Below are 9638 nucleotides of genomic sequence, written 5' to 3' on the forward strand. Positions count from 1 at the left end.
ATAATGAATTGATTTCCAATATTTATATGTTTAACAATAATTATGGGAAAAGACGTCAAATTGTTGCTTCAGATGTAGTAGTTTATAAGAGTTTGCAATTATTTTGGAGAATATCTTATTTTGATGATTCGTCTTATCCATGTTCCATTGTCTTTCTAACTTGACAGAATTCTAGACGTTGTGCAAGCTTATCAGTCTCCGATTATTGGCATCCAAAAATAGAACAAAACACATCACTGAATAATATCATGTTTATTAGTTCAAATTCATAACAGAATTATGATTATTATAATGTTATTTATTGGGAGGAAGTGTTTTACTATCCATACACTCGCTGGTCGTAATGCTACACGTATGGGGTCGACTTGAATCCCTCAGACTCCACTACTTCTATCCCTAGCTTTATAGCGGGTCGTCACATATCGACAAACACGTGTACCTTAACGACAATATCACTCACGGCAATTCTCTCCCTCTCTCTTCTTACACAGGGCATTGTGAACCAGAATATATGTATTTGTTATTTTAACCCATTTTGTCCTGATTGCACATCATTTGCACTTTATGATGCATTAGCTTACGGAGTAAAAAGCTGCGATTTTACTGCAGCTAATGCTAACAGCATATTCACCACAAGGGTTTATAACACAACTTTTCACCGTGTGCCAGAAATTCGCATCATATTGTGTAATTCATGTTTCCTTAAAACATTCTCAGCTATCATTTTATCCCAGGGTGTTAATGTGGTAAAAAAAATTGCCTCACTGGTCGTGATGTTACACGTATGGGTCGACTTTAATCCCTTTATTTTATCCTGATTACACATCATTTGCACTTTATGATGCGTTAGCTTACTGAGTAAAAAGCTGCGATTTTACTGCAGCTAATGCTAACAGCATATTCACCACAAGGGTTTATAACACAACTTTTCACCGTGTGCCAGAAATTCCCATCATATTCTGCAATTCATGTTTCCTCAAAATATTCTCAGCTATCATTTAATCCCAGGGTGTTAATGTGGTTAAGAAACCCCTTGCCTCGACCAAATGTTTTTTTCTTTACGATTTCTAACTCGAAACTGGACCCCACCACAAGAACAAAAATGTTCATTTAGGTAGTTCTTAAATGTTTATCATGTTCAGCTGTATACATAGAATGGGGTATGGACGGATCAGTCAAACAAATACAGATTTCTTGTTCACAAATGCCCTTTACTGTCTCACAGTGAACACAGGGGCTTGATGAGGGCTAGTCACAAACAAAATATATGCAAAATAGCAAAAGTCGTGATTTTCACATCTCTCTAATCTCTGTTATTATTAGTATTTCATTTGGAAAAAAAAACAATTTCGGAGGTGGGATCCTCACATGGCGAAAACACATCACTTCAAAATATCCCCGCCAACTCATATATGATCTTGCATTGCCGACAGTTGTTAAAATATAAATGTAAAATATTCTTTCTCTCAAATGTGTTTTGCATATACGTTCTTTGTTGCCAACCTATAACAGTTAATTAACATTGTTTTCAGTAATATAACCTTGTGACTCCAGAGGTTTGAATCTCTTTATATCACCAGGTTATGGGTAAGTAGCCACTACTTACGTTTCTAAGGTAATGGGTTCAGCTTGTCAGAAACGGGATAACTGTATATATATAAAGCGATCCAAACCCCTGTTTAATTAATTCTTAATGCATATCATCTTCTGTTTGTTTTTCAAACATATTTCTGTTAGTTAACAGACATCGTCGGATACCCACTGCTGATTTCGCTTCGGGATTATATCATCGCCAAAGCAAAATCAGCAGTGACTATCCGACGATAGTAAATAAAATACAAATATCAATATACCTCTCTCTTAGAAACAAACATTCGACACTTCCTCCCCGTTCTCAAATCGCCATCTAAACTAAATAAGTTGGCCACTACTACTAGTGGTTAGTCTGATTGTATTTGTCACAAGATGGTTCTTTGGTCAAGTAATATCAATAGTGTCACATCAGAGCATTGGTCAGCTGGTCAGCCGGATTATCTGAACATTGGATACCTTTTGGGTTTTGTCCAAATGTCGTCATATAGGCTGTCCACTATCTGACCATCTCGTCCTTGAGACCATTGATACGTGTATATTAAGGTAATGTTCCGGTCAGTTGCTTGAGGGTTGCATTTTGTAAACTTTTTGAATTTTCTTCCCAGTAAATCTTTTTTAGTAGAATTTCTATGTGTTAGCATGCAAAATGGTTTGAATATCTCCTCTTCCATGATTTCATTAAGAGTTAAAAATAAGTTCTTATGCTGTAATTTTCTTAGATATAGATAATGCTAGTTCACTTATCATTGTTCAAGGGAAAAGGTGTTTGTATGTTATTCAAATATCCTGTTTACGTTAAATGCGACCCCGAACACTGTCAATTGCGTCCAGCCGACTGTCACAGTCAGAGTGATCTCCCGTTTCGGCTGCTACGGCATTGTCACGCGGCGACGGGTCATTGTCATTGTTGTTGTCAAGGTCAGACGGGTGCGCCAACTACCCCAGTCTCCTGTCAGATGCTTCCGTCTGTGGTCAGACCCTGTCACTGTCAGTCCGTGCTGACGGAGTGACACTGTCAGGTGCCGTCCGGATGACCGAACAGACTCTGTCACGTTCACATTTCTGACGCGTCTTCCTGGCCGTCGCACTGTCAAATTACGTCTGATGTTATGTCAGAAGTTAATGACTGTCATCTGCAAGTCTGATGGTCTGTTCCTCACGAGCAAGGACGTTGAACGCCGTTACCACGTGACCTGCAATCTCAAGTTTTACCAGTCGTGACGGTTGTTGGTCAATGTCACCTACTTCCTGTGTCACTTCCGGTTCGTCAGTGGACAACGGCGGTTGGAGTTGGGCCTATTGGTCATTGACACTGGAGGTTTCCATCTCTGGAAACCTCACAGTCTCAGTGGCAGTTCCCAGTCGTGTGCTGTCATTCTCAGACAACACTGTCACTACTCTGACCGCTCTGTTGTCCATGTCACTGTCAGGTGTTCTCACTGACGCCTGTCGACGTCGTTTGACAGTGTCACATGTCACCATGCGACGCGTCGCTAGGTCAAAAACAAGACGTCGCGTCGATTTGTCATTGTCATGATGTTCCAGCATCGGTCGACCGTCACATACAAGAGTCGCTAGTTCCTTGTCATACACAGGCACCATCGTCACAAGATCAGGAAATCGACGTCGCCACGGCGACGGCAGACGACTGAGTTGTCGGTCACTGACATGTCGCCGACTGAAGGTTATTGTCACTGTTACAGTGTCAGCTGGTCAATAGTCGTCAAGACGGTCGGACAACGGGGATCTCTACGTCATGTCCGTTTCTAAACTGGTTACAGTCATATCAAAGACAACGTACGCTAATTGAAGGCGTGATTTCTGAGCATGCACAGAAACGCATTCTTCCTGTCTGGCGATAACGTGTGCACGTACATACGTCCTGATAGTTGCGCGGACACAATCAAGATTGTGTGGATTCTCCCAGAAGACCTCGTCTCTGCAAATGCTGTCATAACCGATGGACCATTCTGTGTCTATTATGTGGTCCGTTACGTCCTCGGCAATTCTGCTCCATACACGTAGGCGTCCTGTTATCATCGGAACTGGAACTTCTTTGACGCGACATAGAAATAACATCCGGTTGCTGTCCCTGCATCCGGTCCATATCTACCGTCGACATCAGGCGCCGTCTGTACCTCCGACACTGCCGGGCGCACCGATCGCGCCTTGTTACTTGGCGTATGCGGCGCTTGATAAGACGAATGTTTATGGCATTAGCGTCGCGGATTATGATGTCATCAGATGTCAGCAGGTATCGCAGCATTCCACATCTACAACAAAACGAAAGAAAAGACCTACCCATTAGTAAGTCTAGTACAAAAGCTTCATTTCAGATTCTTTAATTATGTGAACTGTTTTGTTTTTAAACATTATTTTTCAATATCAATATACTACGTTCGCAGAGCAGTATTTTCTTTGTTCGTGTGGAACGATGACTCCACACGTTAGGATCGAGACAACATGGATGGAGTATACGCCAGCTTTATTTTCTAACCATTGACATTTCTTACCCGTCATACATGTAGATGTAGTCTTTATCTCCGCCAAGTGTCGTCCATATTTCTAGATCATCGCTGTCCTGATAAATGGGCATTTCTGCTGTGTTTACGACGTTTATCAGATTCTGAACATGCTCTCGAGCGTCATCGAGATTCATGTTGACAATCATGAATTCTACGCCAGTTATGCCACGACGTTCGAAGCTAGATCGGATTTGTTCGAGTCTAAAACAGAAAGAAAACACATATGCTACAAAATCTTTCATAAGATTATCACTTGATTAAAAGATTAAAAAAATATAGGAGATTGGTTCAAAACGTTCTCACTGATATTCTAAGGTGGCTAAACGATATAATAACGATATAATGCAGAGACAATCTCATTGACTTGTGAATCTTATTAGATTTTTTTTTATGACATTTTAGGAGTACGAGAGTCAGGTGATTCTTCTACATGGGAGAGACCGAACAGTACTTACGTCGTGGCGACTCTCACACAAAAACCTCAGCTGGCCTTCAGCAGCGCCACCACTCGTACGTTGCCTTCCGATTCCTGCATGGGACTTGTGCCGTTCACCGTCCTCCATATTGGAGGACGGGTACAGCGTTGTCCGCATGCGGTGGCAACGAGAATGGCGGCAAGCCACACGACCAGCAAAGGGCCGGGGCCCCGCATTTTGGTGTTCAGACCTGGAACAAAATAAACAAATACAAATACTCATTAACCGAAAATATATAAACGAATCATTCCGCCACAGACTGCCCACTGCCCACTCAGAAATCCGAATCCTGAAAACACTATTCGTTTGTGAACGATCGATTCTTCAAAGATAGATTGTTTGTGCTTTTCAGTATTTATTGCAAACCTTTCGCTTTTTACATTCTTTCTCATTCTTTTTTTGAGAGACGATTTTGACGATTGCATGTATTTCAAACAGCTAATTTGTCTTGATTTGAATGCACAAAATCAACATTTTAGGAGATAGACAATCGAAGCTTCTCTTTTCACGAATTGCTAACGGGAAATATAAGTACCACGAAACTTTCGTGATTTACGTTATGATGTACTGTAGTTGTGTAAAATACAAGTTACTGTATCTGTAAAATGCAAGTTATTGTATCAACCAGAAGTGATGTACTGTAGGTTTGTAAAATACAAGTTACTGTATCAACCAGAAGGGATGTCCTGTAGTTGTGTAAAATACAAGTTACTGCACCTGTAAAATACAAGTTAATGTATCAACCGGAAGGGAGGTACTGGAGTTGTGTAAAATACAAGTTACTGTATCAACAAGAAGTGATGTACTGTAGTTGTGTAAAATACCAGTTACTGTATCTGTACAATGCAAGTTACTGTATCAACCAGAAGAGATGTACTGTAGTTGTGTAAAATACAAGTTACTGAATCAACCAGAAGTGATGTCCTGTAGTTGTGTAAAATGCAAGTTACTGTATCTGTAAAATACAAGTTACTGTATCAACCCGAAGTGATGTACTGTAGTTGTGTAAAATGCCAGTTACTGTATCTGTAAAATGCAAGTTACTGTATCAGCCAGAAGTGATGTACTGTAGTTGTGTAAAATAAAAGTTACTGTATCAACCAGAAGTGATGTCCTTTAGTTGTGTAAAATACAAGTTACTGTATCTGTAAAATGCAAGTTATTGTATCAACCAGAAATGATGTACTGTAGTTGTGTAAAATACCAGTTACTGTATCTGTAAAATGCAAGTTACTGTATCAGCCAGAAGTGATGTCTTGTAGTTGTGTAAAATACACGTTACTGTATCAACCAGAAGTGATGTACTTTAGTTGTGTAAAATACAAGTTACTGTATCTGTAAAATGCAAGTTATTGTATCAACCAGAAGTGATGTACTGTAGGTTTGTAAAATACAAGTTACTGTATCAACCAGAAATGATGTACTGTAGTTGTGTAAAATGCAAGTTACTTTGAATGCACAAAATCAACATTTTAGGAGATAGACAATCGAAGCTTCTCTTTTCACGAATTGCTAACGGGAAATATGAGTACCACGAAACTTTCGTGATTTACGTTATGATGTACTCTAGTTGTGTAAAATACAAGTTACTGTATCTGTAAAATGCAAGTTATTGTATCAACCAGAAATGATGTACTGTAGTTGTGTAAAATACCAGTTACTGTATCTGTAAAATACAAGTTACTGTATCAACCAGAAATGATGTACTGTAGTTGTGTAAAATACCAGTTACTGTAACTGTAAAATGCAAGTTCATGTATCAACCAGAAGTGATGTACTGTAGTTGTGCAAAATACAAGTTACTGTATCAACCAGAAGTAATGTCCTGTAGTTGTGTAAAATACAAGTTACAGTATCAACCAGAAGTGATGTCCTGTAGTTGTGTAAAATACAAGTTACAGTATCAACCAGAAGTGATGTCCTGTAGTTGTGTAGAATACAAGTTACTGTACCTGTAAAATACAAGTTAATGTATCAGCCGGAAGGGATGTACTGTAGTTGTGTAAAATACAAGGTACTGTATCAACCAGAAGTGATGTCCTGTAGGTGTGTAAAATACAAGTTACTGTATCAACCAGAAATGATGTACTGTAGTTGTGTAAAATACAAGCTACTGTATCAACCAGAAGTGATGTACTGTATTTGTGTAAAATACAAGTTACTGTATCAACAAGAAGTGATGTACTGTAGTTGTGTAAAATAAAAGTTACTGTATCAACCAGAAGTGATGTCCTTTAGTTGTGTAAAATACAAGTTACTGTATCTGTAAAATGCAAGTTACTGTATCAAGCAGAAGTGATGTACTGTAGTTGTGCAAAATACAAGTTACTGTATCAACCAGAAGTGATGCACTGTAGTTGTGTAAAATACAAGTTACTGAATCAACCAGAAGTGATGTCCTGTAGTTGTGTAAAATGCAAGTTACTGTATCAACTAGAAGTGATGTACTGTAGTTGTGTAAAATGCAAGTTACTGTATCAACCAGAAGTGATGTCCTGTAGGTGTGTAAAATACAAGTTACTGTATCAACCAGAAATGATGTACTGTAGTTGTGTAAAATACCAGTTACTGTATCTGTAAAATGCAAGTTACTGTATCAACCAGAAGTCATGTACTGTAGTTGTGTAAAATACAAGTTGCTGTATCTGTAAAATGCAAGTTACTGTATCAGCCAGAAGTGATGTCTTGTAGTTGTGTAAAATACAAGTTACTGTATTAACCAGAAGTGATGTACTGTAGTTGTGTAAAATAAAAGTTACTGTATCAACCAGAAGTGATGTCCTGTAGTTGTGTAAAATACAAGTTACTGTACCTGTAAAATACAAGTTAATGTATCAACCGGAAGGGATGTACTGTAGTTGTGTAAAATACAAGTTACTGTATCTGTAAAATGCAAGTTACTGTATCAGCCAGAAGTGATGTCTTGTAGTTGTGTAAAATACAAGTTACTGTATCAACCAGAAGTGATGTACTTAAAGAATCTCAAAACCGGTCCGAATTTATGACGGTCGCTTCGTAGAAACCAAATGGAATGGAAATTCGTTTGAGATAGAATGTTTCCGGAACGTTATAGAGATGCTACTCCCCGTGGCATTATATACTGTCCCTGGATAGATGTATGCGTGTTCTTTGTTTGGGAGATGATGTAGTGGCATTAAGTAAACGTTACCCTAGTTAGTATATATACGTGTGTACGAATACGTTTTGTATAACCGCCGAGTCATCATAAAACCAGTTTAGCCAGCCTTTCGTGGTATGAGGTATACCAGTGCTAGTCACCATCGGCTCCGGTGACTTACAACCTTCATAACTCTGTAGAACGCTTTCTTCGGGTAATACGTTATCGTGTCCATGTATAGCACTTTAATTATAAATAATTTGGTATAGGAAGTTTGCCATGCACCAGCGACATTGCATGATGATGTAAAACACCTGTTTGTAACAATTTAAAGTGGATACAGTAATCTTACCACGTATATATTGTTAAAGTTTAAATAACGTTACAGTGTACTGATCACGTGAACATATTGATTACTGAGTGTACTGTAACTTCGGAGCAAATTCCATAGTGTGTTATACCTTGTTGTTTACGTCACTTATCTAAGTCACTGACCCCATTCACGTACACACATTGTACTTTGTGTAGCAGTTATGTACGTTCGTTTTAAATACCAAACGTGGACAGGATTTTACTCGGGATAGGACTGTTAAAGTTTGTGTGTTTAAGAATTTAATACAATATCTGTATGCAACTTTCACCTGTACATGAAACTTTGTCCTTTACCTAAATCTTACCTTATCTGACAGGTATTCGTCCTTCGTCCGCACCCAAACTTTAACCTTAACCTATAGCTTACCCGACCCCGACAGGTTTGGGATTGAGAAAAGAATATACATGATGTTTTCATGTGCAACCTCCCGCATAATTGTGACATCAACATGGGGACACAAAACGGCCAAAATAAATCTGCTGCACCCATTGCAACAATTGGGATAGTTAGTTTTTCTCTATTCATCCTAATAATCATTTGTCTCTTAGCGCATTGCTTGACAACACCTAACTTTGAACTTGGTGTTGAACATTCACCCAAAAGGAGAAGACAACGGGTTCTGTTCTCAGGCTGGGACATACCAACGTTCTTATAAATGGTAGTTGTTATTTCCTGCTTTAGGGTAATAGCAACATCTACACATTTAGTTAGTCCGTTGTCAGTATAATGTGACCGAGAGGAATGCTGTACCGGGTGCCTTCGGCATGGTTGTTTAGTGAGGTAGCACTCTAAAGTCAACATTAGATCTATGCTATGGTAAGGAGACACATATTATACACATACATGCATACATTAGACACACGGAGACACGCACTTAAATGACCTTAGCTGGACGCTAATACCAAACACACCTGTATGCATTTATGTATGACTTTTACACATCTTTCAGCGGTATTTGTCTCTCACACTTAGACGTCTTTCACCTGTGTTAAATTCAAAAATTCATCCGATTCTCACATGTGTCCGTCTCTCATGTGTACCCTTTCTCACATGTTTCATCCTGTATGTAGCCAATATGTCACCTACACAAATGTATCGCATGTGTCCCTCTTACGCTTTTATCAACCAGTCACCTGTGTGTGTACCTGTATCCATTTACCACACAAATCCGTCTCGCATACACACCACATGGACCTGAGAATGTGTTACAGCTATTTTTGGACCTTAACTAAGGTGTTCAGAGTATCTGTTCTCGTTTTAGGGGTTTAGATCAATTTTCGGTAACACTGCCACCCCAATGATGATAAATAACGTGTACAATTACTCTGAACACCTTAGTTTGGGTCCAGATATAGCTGTAACAAATGATCAGGTCTCTGTGATGTACACATCGTATCTAACCTATGTCTATGTCTTAGCTGTAACTATGTCTCGCCTGTATCATGTCTTACCTGTATCTATGTCTTACCTGTAACAATGTCTCGTCTGTATCATGTCTTACCTGTATCTATGTCTTACCTGTAACAATGTCTCGCCTGTATCATGTCTTACCT

The 9638-nt window shown here is 39.0% G+C and overlaps 1 long non-coding RNA gene across 1 annotated transcript in view; it reads right to left on the reverse strand.

Annotated features, from left to right (window-relative positions):
- Nucleotides 1–236: 236 nt before the first annotated feature.
- LOC110454539 overlaps nucleotides 237–9638 on the reverse strand; it is a 12611-nt gene continuing 3209 nt past the window's right edge. The window contains exons 2-4 of the long non-coding RNA XR_002463385.1: nucleotides 4574–4784; nucleotides 4107–4319; nucleotides 237–3866 (exon numbers count right to left, since the gene is read on the reverse strand). This is a non-coding gene — a long non-coding RNA (uncharacterized LOC110454539). The remainder of the gene's footprint in view (nucleotides 3867–4106; nucleotides 4320–4573; nucleotides 4785–9638) is intronic.

This window comes from Mizuhopecten yessoensis, unplaced genomic scaffold (genome assembly GCF_002113885.1).
Source record: "Mizuhopecten yessoensis strain PY_sf001 unplaced genomic scaffold, ASM211388v2 scaffold7907, whole genome shotgun sequence".
Taxonomy (NCBI): Eukaryota; Metazoa; Mollusca; class Bivalvia; order Pectinida; family Pectinidae; genus Mizuhopecten; species Mizuhopecten yessoensis.